We start from the raw sequence: 18,209 nt of genomic DNA on the forward strand, positions 1-18,209 counted from the left end.
GCTCTCAGACCCATTTTGTGCATGGCTGCTACTTGCTTTTCCCATGTTCTCAGTGCTTTCTTCTTGCTCCTATCCCTATTTTGTGCGTACCTGCTACTTGCCTTTCCCTCATTGTCACAGCTTTCTCCTTGCTCTCAGCCCCATTTTGTATGTGCCTGCTGCTTGTCTTTCACTCGTTCTCACTTTTTACTCCTTGCTTTCATGCCCATTTTGTGCAAGTCTGCTGCTTTCCTTTCCTTCTTTCTTATGGCTTCCTCCTTGCTCTTAGCACTATTTTGAGAGTGCCTGCTGCTTGTCTTTCCCTCCTTCTTACTGCTTTCTCCTTCCTCGTAGCCACATTTTGTGCTTCCCCCTCCTTGTTTTTACCTCCTTCTCACTGCTTTCTCTATGCTCTCAGTCCCATTTTGTTCATGCCTGCTGCTTGCCTTTCCCTCATTTTCACTGCTTTTACCTTGCTCTCAGCCCTGTGTTGTGCTTGCCTAATGCTTCCTACCCCTTCTTCTCACTAATTTCTCCTTGCTCTCAGCCCTGTTTTGTGCATTTCTGCTGCTTGCCTTTCCCTCCTTCTCACTGCGTTCTTTTTGCTCTCCGCCGTTTTTGTGCATGCCTGCTGCTTGCCTGAAGCCAAGTCCCAAAGTGGATGCCAACACTTCATGGGTAAAGTATTGGCAGCTAATCAGCTCTTAGCATGAGATATCTGGGTCAGTAGCTGGAAAACATCTATATTTATTTTCCCTTTAATACCTTGAAGACTACTGAGCAGATTTATGCCAAATAAGAAAAAGGGCACTTTCCGGACCAAGAGCTACCTTTCTGCCAAATCCGGTGAAATTCTGTCCAACGGTTCGGCCTGTAGTTGTGTCTAAATTCTGTAAGGGAATTAACATAGGTAACACACTTTTTTTAACACCTCATTTTTTTGGGTCCCCGCTTGACGGATCACTCAGAAACTTTCCATGCACAACAAAACCCAACTTGATACTTTGTTTTAGAAAATTTCATGAAGATTTGTCAAACTGATCCAAAGATGTAGCCAAGTGCAAAAATGCTTTTTCTATAGAAGCTAGGTCCTAACTACGACTACCTACAGGCGATAGGTAGATAGATATGCATGCATTTATAATGAACAACTACGATAATATAAGAATTTTTACAGGTAAGTATGAACCATATATGTATATATATTACCTAGTGGTAGTTGCTGCTGAGTAGTTAAAGTTAGGACCCAGTTTCTATATAAAAAATGTTTTTTTGCTTGCCTATATCTTTGGCGCTGCTTGACGAATCTTCATGAAACCTTCCAAAAACATTTACCAGTGCCATCACCTGCTGCCTGGAAAGTTTCTGGGGGATACTCCCAGGGTGGCTGAGAAAAAAGGGGGGTCCCAAAACACGTTTTCCCTATTCATTTTTCCAAAGGGATATGGGTTTGGTGTAATTCTGTCCAGTAGTTTTGGAGATATTAGGGGAAAAACAAATTTGTACTTCTAGGGACACCAAGGATTTGTGAACCCTCCTTATCTCGTGCAGAGATCTGATTGGCTGATAACACTTCAACAACAGAAGCTGCTGAAGTGTTGTCAGTCATCTTGGGACACGGCTAAAGCCAAGTCCCAAAAAAAAGTAAACAGAAAGGCAAGAGGCCTGAGTACGAACACCATGCCCCTTTGGCCCTGGTGTGGTTGTGGGATCCCCAAGGGACCCCCACCCCCGGGCTAAAAAGCATTTTTTTATTTATTTTACAAGCGGAGACACCCATGGATCTGCGACTTTGCTTGTAAAACAGAAAAAAACATTAAGTGCAGTCTCCCATGCTTATTTAGTCTAATGCTCCCGGGGATGTTTTTTTTTTTTTTTAAAACAGGGGGCTCTGGGCTCCCTTCCAATGCCCCAGGGATTGCCACCTCCCCTGGCCTTAATTTCTGTATTCACTGGGCCTGTGTACCCCGTTCGACCTCTGGATGCCACATGCCTGGGGCTGTTTTACTTTGGGGGAGGGGGCCTCTTGTCCACTTCCCCGTGGACTGCCACCTCCCCGGGGCAGTCTGGTAATTAATGCGGGGGGGCCCTGTCACCCACTCATGCCCGAGGGACCACCTCCCCTTGGGGCTTCACTTTATTTGGGATGGGGGCCACACACCTCCCCGGGTCAAATATTTAAAACAACGTCTCTATGGGACCCCCATGTCCTGGGGCTAAGTCCTCATTGGAGGGGGATGACGCGGTGCCACAGAGGGGCCTGGGGATCGCCACCCCCCCCATAGCTGGGTCCTGCTATGTTCCAGGGGTTGGCAGCCAAGCCGCAACAAACACTTTGGGTTTTGATAGCTGGACCTTTAAAGCTGGACCCACTGTCAAAATTTTAAGTTTCATCTCTGACTCCTCCATGCATGCTGGGGACAGAGATGAAATGTATCAGCAAGGAGGGAGTTGCTGTGAAAGCAGCTCCCTGCATTCTGAAGCACTGGCACCCTTAAAGTGATTTGTCATTTTAAAAAGAATTAAAAGACAAAAATGAATAAAAAAGTAGGTGGCCCTTGAGGGGACCCTAGCAGTCCCACATAGCCGTAAAGCGCTTTCTAATTAGACATAATAATAATAAAAAAATAAAAAGTAGGGACCACTGGGGAATCTTTTAGGGCTTCCTTGTGGTCTCACATAGCCCATAAAGGGCTAAAAAAAAAATGAAAATCAAAATCCCTATTGGTTGGTGCGAAGGTTGCAGACCTTCATACCCAGCTCTGGGGGTTCGAGTCCTGCTGGACTCATTCCTATTTTTTTTGCTTTTTTTTTTTAAATAAAAAAAATATTGTACTCTTTTAAAAATAATAAATACATTTATCCAGCAAAAATATCTCATTCTAAGTATATGAAATATTAAAGCCTAAAAAAACTCCCTCTTTCTCTCTCACTTTCTTTATCTTTTTGTCTCTCTTTCAATCAATTTCTCCTACTTACACACCCCCCTCACAGACCCAGTCAGACACTTGTGCACCCACTCACAGACCCACTCGTACACTCACGCACCTACTCCAGCCCACTGACACCCTCATGCACCCACTCACATATCCGCACACACACTGACACACCCACTAAAACACTTTCACACCCAGACAGACAATCCGACAGCCACTCTCACCCACAGATAAATCCTTTCACACCTATTCTTACACCCTGCATCACATTTCACTAAAGCCAGGTGGTGGTCCTGGGGTTGTGGAGGTCCAAGCAGAGCCCTGCAATACATTACATTAAGGCCTTGGGGAGGTGGCAGTCCCTGGGGCTGTGGGGGAACCACATGGCACCCCAGCATCACATTTCAATAGAGCCCTCGGGAGGTGGTGGTCTCCAGGCCAGCAGGGGGGGCACTCAACCCCCCCACATTGCATAACATTAAGGCCTATTACTATTCTATACTTACTTATAGACTTAAAAACAGTAACCCTAAAAGACTACAAACTCTTTACTGATATTTTTCCACCTGATATTCTGGTTGCTAACACACTCAAATATAAGTCCAATCCCTATAAAAAAAATCACTAGTAACTTCCTATTACGATTTTATAATCTAAGGCCCTGATTTATACTCTTTGACGCAAACCTGCATTAGCGCAGGTTTGCGTCAAAAAGTATACTGCCGGTTAGCGCCATTTCTGGGTGCCAGCCGGGCGTCATATTTAAGCTGTGATGCCAGCCGGCGGTAAGGCCCAGTTAGCGTCAAAATTGTTGATGCTAATCGGGAGGGGAAGGAGTAGGAGAAACTGGAGATTGTGCGTGAAAGAATAGCGCTAGTCAGATAAGAGTAAAAAAAACTACTCTAACCTGATTAGCATCATTATTTCTACCCACAACCCCCATGGACATGACTTCTTTCTAAGTAAATACAAAAGTCATGCACCCCCAACCCAATGGCCATGCCCAGGAGACTTAGGTCCCCTGGGCATGGCCATTGGGGACAGTGCTAATTAGGGGGCCCAAGTTATGCCCCCCTATGGCACTTTGCAAAAAATATAAAAACACATGCCTGGACTTAACTGGGATGGGTCCCCCCATCCTTAGGTGCCCTCCAGGTGTGGGTGCTGGTGGGTGGGGTGTCCCTGGGACCATGGAAAAAGGCCCAGAGGTCCACTAATGCCTGCCCTGACCCAGGTGTTAAATAATGGTGCTAAGCAGGCTGAGCACTATTATTTAAGGCCCTCCTCCTCCCGTGCATGATTTTTCATGTGAGAATAAATAAGGCGGTAGGGCCTTTGAGTCATTTTTTGCAAGGGAACGCCTACCTTGCATCTCATTGATGCAAGGTAGTTTTCCGCAAGAAAATAAGGATTTTAACTCCAATATTTGGGCGCTAGACATGTCTAGAGTCAAAATATAAATATGGAGTTAAGTTTGCGCCGGATTTGCGTAAAAAAATAATAATGCAAATCCGTCACAAACAGAGTATAAATATGCCACTAAAATGCTTTACATGGAAATATAGTCCTTCTAAAAGTGTTAGTCACAGTGAGCCCACAACAAACAAAGGCTATTTTGTGCTCCTCTTTGATGATTTAGTACCTGTTATTTTAGAGATTGCTCAAAACACCCTAACAGGTAATGTCCATTAGTAGATCATCAGTTCAAAGCTCTAACAAAAGAGTGTCATCTTATTAAAAAGTTTAGTCTGGTTTCTAAATAGAAATTGGTGAAGCAGTCTAGAGGGAGTATAGGGTCTTTGTTGGGTATAGCTATTTCTCTCATTACCGGCCTTTTGGGTGGAAACTGATGGAGTACACCAAAAAGATGTACTTGCTGCCCTGACATCAGATAGAACATTTAGGGGCAATTATGCATCAAGACTGGGACATACGGAAAAATGAAATGCAGAGACTGGATGCTGAAATGTAAACCATCCTAAACTGTGCACACTTGGCATCTGACAACAACGTCAAACTGCACTTGACAGTTCTTCAGAACTTCTTAAACTATTTTCAACAGGGCTTGGGGAAAAAAATAAGCTGACATGATATACTACTGACTCTGGACGTCCACAGCAACCGGCCACTCAGGAACCCTCACCATCCTAAGAAATTATTAAGCAACACTGGGAGGTGACACAAAAATAAAAACACTAAAATGCTGTTTCCTCAAAAATGTCCAGCAAAAAAGACACTGCCTCATGGAATAACAAAGGAGAGTTTATCTCAAAGGATCTGACATCTACAATTTAAATCTGTGGCATTATACAACCCCAGACTCTCACACTGCGGATAGGAAATTTTCATGCAGGCCATTACAGAAATGAACATTCCTTCTTCCATTGTAGGCAATGCTGCAAGTAGATCCTTTAAACTCCTTAAAAGATGCAGGCAATCAACCGTTTGCAAGCCCCAAAAGTCCTATGCTTGTTGTTTTATAGCCTTGTTTATACACGTCCACATCATCTTTCTTTCCACAAGATGGCTTAGCTCTGGAACCCAAGAAGACAGTTTTCAAGATGACCACATGGTTGCCTATTTAATTTTTCGGTATAGTTTGCCCCATAGAATAGACTTTTTAAAAGTTGTATTTATGTCTGTGCCACTTCTTGTGACTGATCATCAAATATCAAAACTGACAACATGTCAAAGACTCTACACAGGTCCTCATTGACTTTTTGTAATGCCTCCATGTCAACCCCCCCTGAAACAGTGTGACGGGGATAATGTCAGCTTAGATGAGGTTTTACCCTGGCCCTTCCCTTCTTCTTTCACAGCACAAGACATGCCTGTCTTTTTCTTACAGTCTATATGGACTTCTGTCCCTTTAAGACATCTACAGAGAAACATGAGGTTGGGCGTGGCCTTGAGTGTGACGCTGATCAGCCCCCGCTGAATGGTGTCTGGAAAGTAGAAGGACGACGAACCCGAAAGGAAGGAGTGCCAACAAGAGAGGGAAAAAGGAGCACCAAACAGAAACACCGTTGGGAACCAGAAAAGGACCAGACCAACCAGCACAGGACAACTCTGGAGGCTCCAGTGCCCTGTTGAAAATATCCAGGGAACCCAAGGAGAGTTGGTGGAGTAAGCCGGGATGCCACTGTTCCCTCGTGTCACCCTACCACGCTCCCGGAAGAGCGTGGCTAGCCCAGGTACATGGGTATCTGCCAGGCCAAGTAGGAGGGTGGAAAATGCGTGGCTGTGAGGAGGGGGCACCAGTCTGAGAGTCAGGCTCCTATTCTTATTTGGAAGATAGGAACAAGCCGTGCATACTACATTTTCAAATAAAAGAAACAAGCATGAAAACCTGGTGACAGGAGTGGGAAAACAGTGATTATCTCCCTCACACCCACTGCTATAAAAATAAGATAACATTAAAGAGTGTACACTTACCTGTGGTTCTTTCCTCTTCAATCCGTGGGGCGCGGTAACCTCAGTGGTCCAGTCCGGTCGAGACTAGAAGGTAGAGGGAGAATGGAGACAACCATTACGAACCAAATAACAGAGGAGCAAAGCATGAGCCTTACATAGAGGAAATAAAGTGATCCATAAGTAATGAATCAAGGTGTAGAGTACTTCATTTATCTGTCTACGTAGCCGTTTGCCTGCTCATGTGACAGGTGGCATAGTTGGCAGAATTTCAGAACCCCTACTGCTACAAGATGGAACACGTTGTACATCAATTAAGCAAAGGCCAGTGGAAATTGGAATGGGCCTATGAGAGCCACTTGAAGGAAGAGGAAGTAGACCAGACCATATTCACCAATGCCATTCATTCACAAGGGGACAATCTCACTAAAATGGCAAGAAGACATTCTCAGTTGGTTATTGGCATTGACCTTTCATGAGAACCCACGGTATCAGGGGCTATGGCACCATTACAGAATTATGTACCTGGGGCAGACCTTGTGGCGTTATTTCTGAACTTTAAGTGAGTTGCTCGTGCCAGCGCCTGGCCAACCAAAAGATAGCCCTTCTATTTAGCACTATTGCTTATAGGAGAAGCACAAAAAGCCTATCAGATTGTCAACTGGGATGGGACGACAGGTTATGGGGAGGTGAAACTGTTTATTATGGATCATTTATGCATAGATGAAGAAATCCACAGACTAAAGTTTAGGAAGAAAAAAGGTACACCTGGAGGTACCCGGAAGATCTTATTTTATAGAAAGAAGCAAGCCACAGATCGCTGGCTTAAACCCTTGGACTCAACAAAGGAAGAAATCATGGAAAAAAGCCACCTTGAACAATACTTGGAAGCATTACCATTTCAAATGCAAAATGGGTACGGCAACATGCTGAGTTGACTCTCGACCATGCCGTAGAAATGGGCACTTCCTTTGCATGCACCCAGTCTCAGGGGTATTCCCCCAACCCTGAAAAGAATTCCAAGCCTTTCCCCCGTCCAGCCTCAAGTATGAGAAAACTCCAAACAAAACCACCAATGAAACTTCCAAGATTAGGAGAGGGAAACCCGAGCCTGTGGTACACCCTGCTCCTCAAGGCTATGAATGTGGGGAGGGATCCTATATAGCCCGTTTCTGCAAAAGACATAAAGAGAAGGGAGATGAAGAACCCATAGACATTGGGTACATTCCCAGGACTGTACTCTATGACCAGGAAAATGGCCCGCTTTATTAAGTGAGTTTATTGTCAAATGGGGCAAGCATAACCACTTTGTTAGATTCCCGCTGTAGGCAATCAGTAGTCAGGTGCCACAGGGCACATACTTCCTAAATAATTCCAAACAAAAAGGCAGGGATACGCTGTGTACATGGTAACAATAATGTAGATCCAGTGGCAAGGCTTAAACTCTCCAGCCCCTCAGGGGCATGTAGCATAGTGAAAGTAGGGGTACTACCTTGCCCACCTGAACATCTCATTTTGGGTAGAGATAATCCCTACTTTCTTTATGAAACCTTTTACAGAAAAAGATGACCTAGGCGTAACAAATCACGAAAGAGTCTTTTGTTCATGATTCTCTTCTTATCCCAGAACCGCGGGTACTGGACAAAAGGTTTGCACTGACACAACTTAATGATAGCACCCTTCAGAATGCTTGGCAAAGTACCAAGAGTAACCCAGACTCCTCTTCTCCCACATATCCACGTTTCATCATATAAAAGAGCATCCTTTACTGATTAGGTAAGGTTACTGATACCCCTCAATTGTTGGTTCTTTTAGGATATCGTGACCAAGTTTCGTTTTTTTCCGCATTCTCACCTACTAGCCGGTCATTCCGGAATAGAAAAGGCCAGTCAGTCCATCCTGCAGAATTGTTATTGGCCTGCGATATATGCACAGGTCAAACGATATGCCAGAAAAATAGCCCCTATCATTCACCCCTGGTGCCCCTACAACCATTACCCGTATTTGGAAAGCCATTTGATCGCATAGTTATGAATTTAATAGGACCCCTGCCTAGGTCTACAAAAGTTTTTCAATACGTGTTGGTAATGGTTGATTATTCTACAAAGTAACCAGAGGCATTACCCTTACGAGTAACCACGCCAAAGGTCATTGCCAAACATCTTATAGAAGTGTTCTCCTGCATGGGATTTCCTCGTGAGATCCTCACAGATCATGGAACTCCCTTTGTTTCTATAATAATGAAACAAGTTTGCAAGCATTTAAACATAAAACATTTGACCACTTCTGTTTACCATCCCAAGAGAGATAGCCTCATTGAGAGGTATGATGGGAGTCTCAAATTAACTCTAAAGAAGATGCTCTCTAGTGATGGGTGAACTTGGGACCAGTTACCCCTGCTTGCCTTTTTTGCCTCAAAGAGCCAAATCCAAAGTAGTTTGGGGGTCTCTTCTTTTGAGTTGCTTTTTGGGTGACGACCATGTATTCTACTGGAAATAACAGAAGAAGCATGGGAAAAAGACTCAGAAGATGAGGCCTGTTCTCTTTTGGAGTATACTAGACAGCTCAATTCCCGGTTAGGGAAATTAAGAGCACTGGCCCATGAAAACCTAGAGAAATCCCAACAAAGACAGAAGCATTTCTATGAGAATGGTAAATGTTGGCAGGAACTCACTGTAGGCAATTGGGCTCTGGTCCTTCTATCCAATTCTGCTGCCAAAATGAAGAAAGAGTAGCAAGGACACTATGAGTAGGAAGAGTCATTTACCAGCTACGCCTCCCCCAAAACTGAAAAAAGCTGTTATATCATATTAACATCCTAAAAAAATAGTTAGGACCTCCTCCCAAGACTACAAATGGTGAACTCTGAAGAGGAGCTACAATCCACTATAAATAACACAGACATCAGTAATTCCCCATCCAAAGAAAAAAAAGCTGAACTTCTGACTGTCTCAGATTATATAGACATTTTTTTTCTGCCTGGTAGGACTAACCTCGCTATGCATTTCATACAGACCCAGGAGGGGGGTGTAATCAAGCAACGATCATACCGTATTCCTGAAGCAAGGCGTCTTGACCTCCAAGCAGAGGTCACATAAATGCTTAAAATGGGGGTCATTGTCCCATCTACAAGCAAATGGTCTTCGCCCGTAGTACTTGTCACAAAACCAGACGGCAGTCTACGGTTTTGAATTGACTTCTGGGCTGTGAACCGAGTCTCCACGCTGAATGGATACCCCTTACCTAGAGTATACGAGATGATTGAGAGGCTTGGGGAAGCACACTGCATGAGCACTATCAACTTGACTAAAGGCTATTTAAACCCAGCTGACCAAGAGAAAACATCCTTTGCTATGCCTAACGGATTGTACCATTTCACTGTCCTCCCCTTTGGTTACATAGGGCCCCTCTACCTTCCAGAGATTCATAAACAGCCTACCAGCAAAACACCAGGGATATTCAGCCACTTACCTGGATGATAAAGTGGTATACAGCAAGACATGGCCAGAACACCTTGACCATCTTAGATCAGTTCTATTGGAATTACATCATGCCCACCTCCCTATCAATGCCAAAAAGTCCAGATTTGCACACCACAAAGTAAAATATCTGAGTTATATTCTTGGATACCGGGAGATTGAATCCCAAAAGGAGAAGATAAAATCTATAACAGAAACTCCTTCTCCTAAAACAAAAAGGGAGATTCAAGCATTTCTTGGTCTCCTAGGATATTACAGGAGATTTATCCCATTCTTCTCTGAGTGATCAGCTTTCCTTACAGGCTTATTGAAGAAATTGGTATCTCCCTCTATCTTAAAAACTCTCCAGCTACCGCCCTCAATGCCTTCCAGGATATGAAGAATGCTCTTACTATGGGTACTACGGGTACTATTGTCTCCTGGCGTTAGTAAACCCTTCATTCTACAAACACACTTTTTAGATGTGGGCATTCGTCGTGTTTTGTCACAGTTGGATGCTAAGGGGCAAGAGAGACCTCTTTTCTATATCAGTAGGAAACTTTTCATTCATGAAAAGCTGTACATCACCATAGAAAAAGAGTGTTTGGCCCTGAAATGGAATATTGAGAAGCTGCACAACTATCTAGAGGGCAGGTCTTTTGTATTGTACACCAATTATGCTCCCTTCACTTGGCTTCAGCAAAACAAGGGGAACAATGACCGTGTCCTGAGGTGGTTTTTGTGTTCGTAGCCCTTCTGGTTTGTAATCCACCATAGGAAGGGTAGGGGACAGGATAATGCTGATTACCTCTCTCGTTTTCCCCTTTTCCCCAACCAGGAAAATCCTGGGGTGGGGTTGTGTGATGGGGATACTGTAAGCTGAGATGAGGTTTTACCCTGGCACTTCCCTTCTCCTTCCGCAACACAAGATGCACCTGTCTTTTTCTTACAGACTACATCGGACGTCTGTCCCTGTCAGACATCTACAGAGTGATGTGAAGAGGGGCGTGGCCTTGAGTGTGACACTGATCAGCGCCCCTGATGAATGGTGGCCGGAAATCGGAAGGACGACAAACCTGGAAGGACCAGACCGATCGGCACAGGATGACTCGTGGGACTCCAGTGCCCTGTCAGAAATATCCAAGTAACCGGATGAGAGTCTTCTTGTGTCGCACAGCCACACCCAGGTACATGGGCATCTACCGGGACGAGTAGGAGGGTGGAAAACTGATAGTTGTGAGGAGGGGACACATTCTGAGAGACAGGTTCCTCTTCTTATTTGGAAGATAGGAAAGAGCCTTGTATACTACATTTGCAATTAAAAGAAACAAGCATGACAACACGGTAACAGGATAGGGAAAACTGTGATTATCTCCCTCAAACCCACCCCAATAAAAATAAGACAGCATTAAAGAGTATAGACTTATCTGTTGTTCTTTCCTCTTCTGTCCGAGGGGCACTATAACCACGGTGGTCCAGTCCGGTCAAGACTAGAAGTGAGTGGAAGAACGGAGACGACCATTACGAACCAAACCACAAGGCGTTGAGTACTTCATTTACTCGTCCACGTAGCTGTTTGATTTCCCATGTGACAAACAGCTTCACTGTCACAATCACATAAGTGATAAATATAAACATTTTCTTTAAGCTCAAACTTCCCCAATTTAACTATTTCATTGCTGAAAGTCTGTTGATAACCTTTTGTAAATACACATTTCAGCTTAGACACTCTAACCTGCTCCCCTTCTTTTAGAAAGGGATTCTTTACACAAGCCCTGAATTAATCGTTGTACACAGTCCTCCAGCCTTGTACAGCATTCTGGAGTGCTACCAAATCAGGGGTAGTCTTCATAGTCCAATGCCAACTAGTGTTATAAATCTGTAAAAACTACTGTAATTCAGGCACATCGAGGAAGACGCTGTATGCTGTGAATATTGTAGATTCTAGATTTTAGATTTTAAATTCTATTAAAACATTTTATTACTGTTGCTTTCTCTTCTGCGTGTGTGATAAAATGATGAATTGCATGCTGTTTTGATAATTTCTGAAAATGCTTGTTCAAAAACTCTATTCCAGCATCTGTTTGTAGTTTTTTAGGTGTTTGGCCTTTGTTAAATATGGCTGCCGTAGAGGTCACAGTAACACATGGACCATTCTTGTCTTTCAGTGCTTCTGAAAAGACATACTTAGATAGTACATCTATGACAGTCAATGTATATTATGCACCGTTATTATGTTTAGCAAATTTCCGAAGGCAAATTAGATCTGCCTACCATTGATAGTCTATAGGCCAACACAACCATTTGTGTTCGCCTAAATCTCTTCCACTCAGATTTATGCAGAGAATATGCATCTTCACCAGATAACCACCCCTTCATCAAACTTCTTCAATAGGCTCTATTTCAGCACCAACACTTCTTCTCAAAGCTTCAGCTCTTCCAAAACTTCCAATCCCATTTTCACAGTAATAAAGCTTCCTCAGCAGAGCATCAGTCATGTTACTCACAGGTGCAATCCGTAAAATGAAAGACACTTGTCTTGTGTAAGATCATTTTATGAAAAAAATAATAATCAGAAAATTACAGTTTACATTTCTAATATTTAAAGTTTGCAGATATTAGGACTGTTTCAGTATGCTAACTATCTGTCACCATACCTATCAGTTTGTATTCAGAGAAGGACATCATGTGCATTTATCACTGGGCTGTTCAAAGATACATTGACATAAAGTCAACATCCTGGCTACTTTTCTGGATATATTATGATGGCATAAAATAGTCTGTTTCTCTCTCTCTCTCCAAGTCTACAGCTTTTTATACATAGTCCACTTGAGACATTTGTTAGTTCATACATTTATCTGTCAAAACGTACATAACCTTTATTATTGACATAATCCACAATTAAATGTTCTAAGCCATCTTGCACTCTGACTTTTGGTAGTAAAGTCAATCCATTCATATGGTACTTGTAGAAATACCAGTGTTGATCCGCTGAAGGTAACCATGTTTTTACACATAAATTGGCAATGCACATGGGGCTATTACACTGTGAAGCATCAAGTGTAACACTAAACTTCAAATACTTCAAAGTTGCAGGTTGTACATCTGCTAGTCTTTCTTTCAGCAGCAAACATACCAATTTTGCTGTGCATATGTATCCAGGCCTTGTACACCTGTCCGATTGTGGATGGTTGTTCTGTAATTTGGCTTAAAAGTTAAGTATATTAACTAAGTAACAGCAATATGTAGCCATTACAATTTTTAAGACAGCCTCCTAGGGGTTAAAGAACCTCCAAAATGACTATTTTTTAAAATAAACATAAGATATGTTTTTCTCTAGCTTTTTCAACCAAAAACAGAACATTTCTTTACATCCACTCCAGTTTTCTGTCAGAGTTACACAGAGCTTGAATCTCTCTGAATGTTTTTGACAATATATATATCATATCAGCATGAACATTTTCCTTATCAAATTATACTTTGTGAGGATCTAACAAAAAAGCCAGCCAACAGTTCTTGACATGTATGAGGCTTGTAGTGATTTGTGGGCATCCTGTTGAGGATATTTGATTTTATGTCCGTAACGGCGAGTATAAAAATCTCCCTTTAAACATGCATTTTCAAAAGCGTCTTCAAAACCCTTAACCTATCAATTGTCATTTAGGTGTACACCCCGGGATGCCTTTTCAAAGTCGACAATACCCTCCCGCTGTCAATTTTCGAAGATGCTTTCTACAGTTCAAAAATAAAGAAAGACAATATATGAGTTTCTATTAAATATGTGTGTGCATACAATTCAACAACAAAAGTGAAAATATTTTTCTCACTTCTGAGAATTCTGCTTCTTCAAAGGCACCTCTTTGCTCCTGAGAGTAATATACTTCCATAGAAGTGTAGCATTCTTCAGGGTTGGTATGTGGGCTTTGGGCACAAGCAGCACCAGGAGTCATATCATCCAAAAATCCTATATCTTCATATGCTGGTGAGTCAGGAATATTCTTCCACAATTTCCATATGAGCAAACTTGATTTCAGATGGGTTTACAATGTGTGAGGCAGCACTGCTTCGGTAATCGTTAATAGAAGATATTAGATGTGGCGCATGCAATCTGAGGTTTTATAACTGCTAGCAGAACTCTTCCACAAACCCTGTGACATCATGGCTTTGATCTTTAAATATAGGTGCTGCAACTCTCTGTCCAGTGATGGTGGAGTCAATTGACTGTAATAATCATCAATAGTATTCAGACCTTTAGCAGAAGGCATATTTTTGTTGTAGTAATTATATTTCTTCATGATGCATGTCGTTCTCAAGTGCAGCGTAGCACAGGCTTTAAGTAGGACTGTCTCAGAATCTCCTTATATATTTACCCTAAGATAAAAAAATCACTTTCTGCGATGTCACTTCCTGGTCAAATGAGCTGGAAGTGACATCTCCGTAACTTCATGCCTGGAGGAGGGACTTCTGGGTTAGGGGTCATGGGTGACATCAATACCTGGTCACATGGGCCAGACGTGATGTCACTTCTGGGTTAGGGGTCAACAGTGACATCACTATTGGGTCACATGGGCCAGACGTGATGTCAATTCTGGGGAGGGACTTCCGGGGCTTAACCACCTGTCACATTATGCAAACCACACCTACTTTTGAGTTTGATGATCGGTATCTCATTATACTAATGCACCAGCAAAGAAGCAAAAGAGATTTTTGAGGCAATTACCTGGAAAGTGACATTACTCTATGTTAGAAATGGGGTCTTTGGTTGACAGTCAGGTTACCCCCTATTCAAGCAAGGACCCTCACTCTAGTCAGGGTAAAAGAGAATCACCCTCAGCTAACCCCTGCTTACCCCCTTGGTAGCTTGGCAGAGCAGTAGGCTTAACTTCAGAGTGCGAGGTGTAAAGTATTTGTACCAATGCACACAGTAACTTAATAAAAAACACTACAAAACGATACAAAACCAGTTTAGAAAAATAGGAAATATTTATCTGAACAAAACAAGACCAAAACGACAAAAATCCGACAAACATAAGTCAAGATATGAATTTTTAAAGATTGAACTCAAAAATAGCGATTAGAAACACAAAATGCTTCGATAAGGTATTAACACGGTGTCGTGACAGAGTCGTTCCCAACAAGCCGAAACCAGCGGTGCCAGACATGGAGTCGCTTAGACCCTTCAAGTACAGGACCTTTGGTGAAGAGTGAAAACAAGTCGATGCGCGAAGTCTGGGATCACGGCATCTGTGCGAAATGTTGAATCCGCACACTTTGAGCAGCAGCGGTCACGCAGTGGTGCGGCGACTTCCACAGAGTTGCGGACTTTAGCTGGGCTGCAGTGGCGTCCGGCCTGCGAAGGTCATCGCGGTCCAGCGAAGATCAAGGTGTTGGTTACAGGCGGCGTCACCGGATTCAGCAGCGGCGTCGGTCCGAAGTCATCCGAAGTCGATTTCCTTGGATTTTCACAAGCTTTCCTTTCAAGGGCCCAGGGACTGGATAGGGTACCAATTGTCAGAGCAGGAGTCTCTCCAGAGGTCTTTGCTGTCCCTGAGACTTCAAACAACAGGAGGCAAGCTCTAAATCAAGCCCTTGGAGATTTCTTCACAAGATGGAAGGCACACAAAGTCCAGTCTTTGCCCTCTTACTCTGGCAGAAGCAGCAACTGTAGGATAGCTCCACAAAGCACAGTCACAGGCAGAGCAGCACTTCTCCTCAGCCCTTCAGCTCTTCTCCAGGCAGAGGTTCCTCCTGATTTCCGGAAGTGATCTAAAGTCTGTGGTTTAGGGTGCCCTTCTTATACCCAATTTCTCCTTTGAGGAAGGCCTACTTCAAAGTAAAGTCTCTTTTGAATATGAAATCCTGCCTTGTCCAGGCCAGGCCCCAGACACTCACCAGGGGGTCGGAGACTGAAGTGTGTAAGGACCGGCGCAGCGGGAAATGCAGACTACACCCCAGCTCCTTTTGTGTCACTGTCTAGTGTGAGGTGCAACCAGCCCAACTGTCAAACTGACCCAGACAGGGAATCTACAAACAGGCAGAGTCACAGAAATGGCAGAAGAAAGAAAATGCTCCCGTTGTAAAAGTGCCATTTTCAAACATACAATCTTAAAATCAACTTTACTAAAAGATGTATTTTTAAATTGTGAGCTCAGAGACCCCAAACTCCACATGTCCATCCGCTCCCAAAGGGAATCTACACTTTAATCAGATTTAAAGGTAGCCCCTATTTTAACCTATGAGAGGGACAGGCCTTGCAACAGTGAAAAATTAATTTAGCAATATTTTACTATATATCCTACCTTAACCATACACTGCACCCTACCCTTGGGGCTACCTAGTGCCTACCTTAGGGGTGCCTTACATGTAAGAAAAGGGAACGTTTGGGCCTGGCAAGTGGGTACACTTGCCAAGTCGAATTTATAGCTAAAATTGCACACACAGACACTGCAGTGGCAGGTCTGAGACATTATTACAGAGCTTCTCAGGTGGGTGGCACAACCAGTGCTGCAGGCCCACTAGTAGCATTTGATTTACAGGCCCTGGCACCTCTAGTGCACTTTACTAGGGACTTACCAGTAAACCAAATATGCCAATCATGGATAAGCCAATTACAAACACATTTTGTAAAGGATCACTTGCACTTCAGCACTGGTTAGCAGTGGTAAAGTACCCAGAGTAACAAAAACATCAAAATCAGTGTCCAGCACACATCAACAACCTGGGAAACAGAGGCAAAAAGTTAAGGGAGACCACGACAAGGATGAAAAGTCTAACACTCTTTTTAACTCGGTAGTGATATACGCTGTGGTTAGTACTTAAAAATAACTTAGTTTCAGGTTTATTGTTGTGCAAAGCTTTTATTGTCCAACTAATATTGTCCGGAAGAGTAGTGGAACAGGCTATTTTGTAGTACATGCAGGAATTACTACAAAAATGAACATTCCATGGAGAGCCACATTTTCAGACCCTTTGCACAGTCTTGTCTTGTGGAACAAGCTTCAACTTGAGAGGTATTTCCGTCCATGTAACCAAGACTCGAAAGAATCTCTCTGAGGCAGTGACTGGTCGCTGTGAGACACGAGGGGCATGGATAGGTTTGGTAGGGTGCATTAGGGCAATTTATCTTCAGATTATTTCTTCATTGCCAGCACTGTTGAGGAACGATGTCGCTGATGCCATTTATGAAGACCTCAGTACTAGCAGGGATAGGTGCTACCTACCTACCACTGTGGAAGTCATACCACTAATTTGTCACTTGTTTACATAGGGGTCTTCTGCCGTGCAGGACATCTAGCTTCCTGCTATAGTCTTTGAGCATGTTTGAAGAACTCAGTGTCAGCTGCTGCAGAATATTCTGGCTGGGTAGCATACTTTTTAACTGAACAACAACAATATATGACTATGAGCCATATTCATCATTAAGCCATTGTAAGACAACACATGACTAAAAGGGCCAGATTATGAGTCTGGTTCTAGTCATGCCCTGAGCATAAGAATGTTGAAAGAATGTTGATAGAGTAAAGTCTGTTTATATTTAATATTATCCTTCAGAGCAACAACACGTCTTTCTAAGATGTTAAAATATAAAAAAATTATATCTTCTGATTTGTTACTAAATGGACAAAAATGCATTACAACACAAATTAAAATGTACAAATGTTACACTTTAAGACATTTAGGCCCTCGTTACAACCCTGGCGGTTGGTGATAAAGCGGCAGTAACACCGCCAACAGGCCGGGGGTAAAAAAAATGGAATCATGACCTCGGCGGAAACTGCCAACACAGACAACCACTTTAACACACCGACTCCCGCGGCGGTAGCAACAAACACCGCAGCGGTAACCGCCAACAGCCAGGCGGAAGACAATGTACCGCCCACAGCATTACAACTCGCCTATCCGCCATCTTTTCCATGGTGGTACCAACGCCATCAAAAGCACGGCAGAAACAGTACACCGAAGGAAAATGACTCACCTCTCGACACTCAAGGAAGAACCGCGATGCCATGGAGCCCGAGCTGCACTTTTTTCCAATGCCGGTGTACTTTCTCAAACACCAGGAACACGAACGCCGGCGAAGACGACCATGTTGAGTACTGCACCTAGCACACAAGGGAGGGGGGAGGAAAAAGAGAGTGACACACACACGCAACACCCCCACCCACACCCCTATCCCCAACACCATACACACAAGCAGATGCAACAACATTACATATACACCCCGTAACCCTCAGAAATAACGCAAGGACAAAAGGAATGGATTAAAATGAGTGTAATAGTATAATTTTAGAAAAATACATACTTAAACAATAAACAGTATATACAATATATGCAAAAGGAGGGACAATGCCCACTCCAAAAGGTTCGTGGCCTACAGGGCAATAACACATAGGCCAAGGCCACACTGGATTTCTGCCTCAATACG

General features: G+C 43.3%; 1 long non-coding RNA gene across 1 annotated transcript in view; it reads right to left on the reverse strand.

Moving 5' to 3' along the window:
• Positions 1-6,420, reverse strand: part of LOC138246446 (uncharacterized) — a 126,388-nt gene extending 119,968 nt beyond the window's left edge. Inside the window, exon 1 of the long non-coding RNA XR_011194291.1 lies at positions 6,351-6,420. This is a non-coding gene — a long non-coding RNA (uncharacterized lncRNA). The remainder of the gene's footprint in view (positions 1-6,350) is intronic.
• Between the last annotated feature and the right edge of the window lie 11,789 nt (positions 6,421-18,209).

The sequence above is a fragment of the Pleurodeles waltl genome, chromosome 7, assembly GCF_031143425.1.
Source record: "Pleurodeles waltl isolate 20211129_DDA chromosome 7, aPleWal1.hap1.20221129, whole genome shotgun sequence".
Classification (NCBI taxonomy): Eukaryota; Metazoa; Chordata; class Amphibia; order Caudata; family Salamandridae; genus Pleurodeles; species Pleurodeles waltl.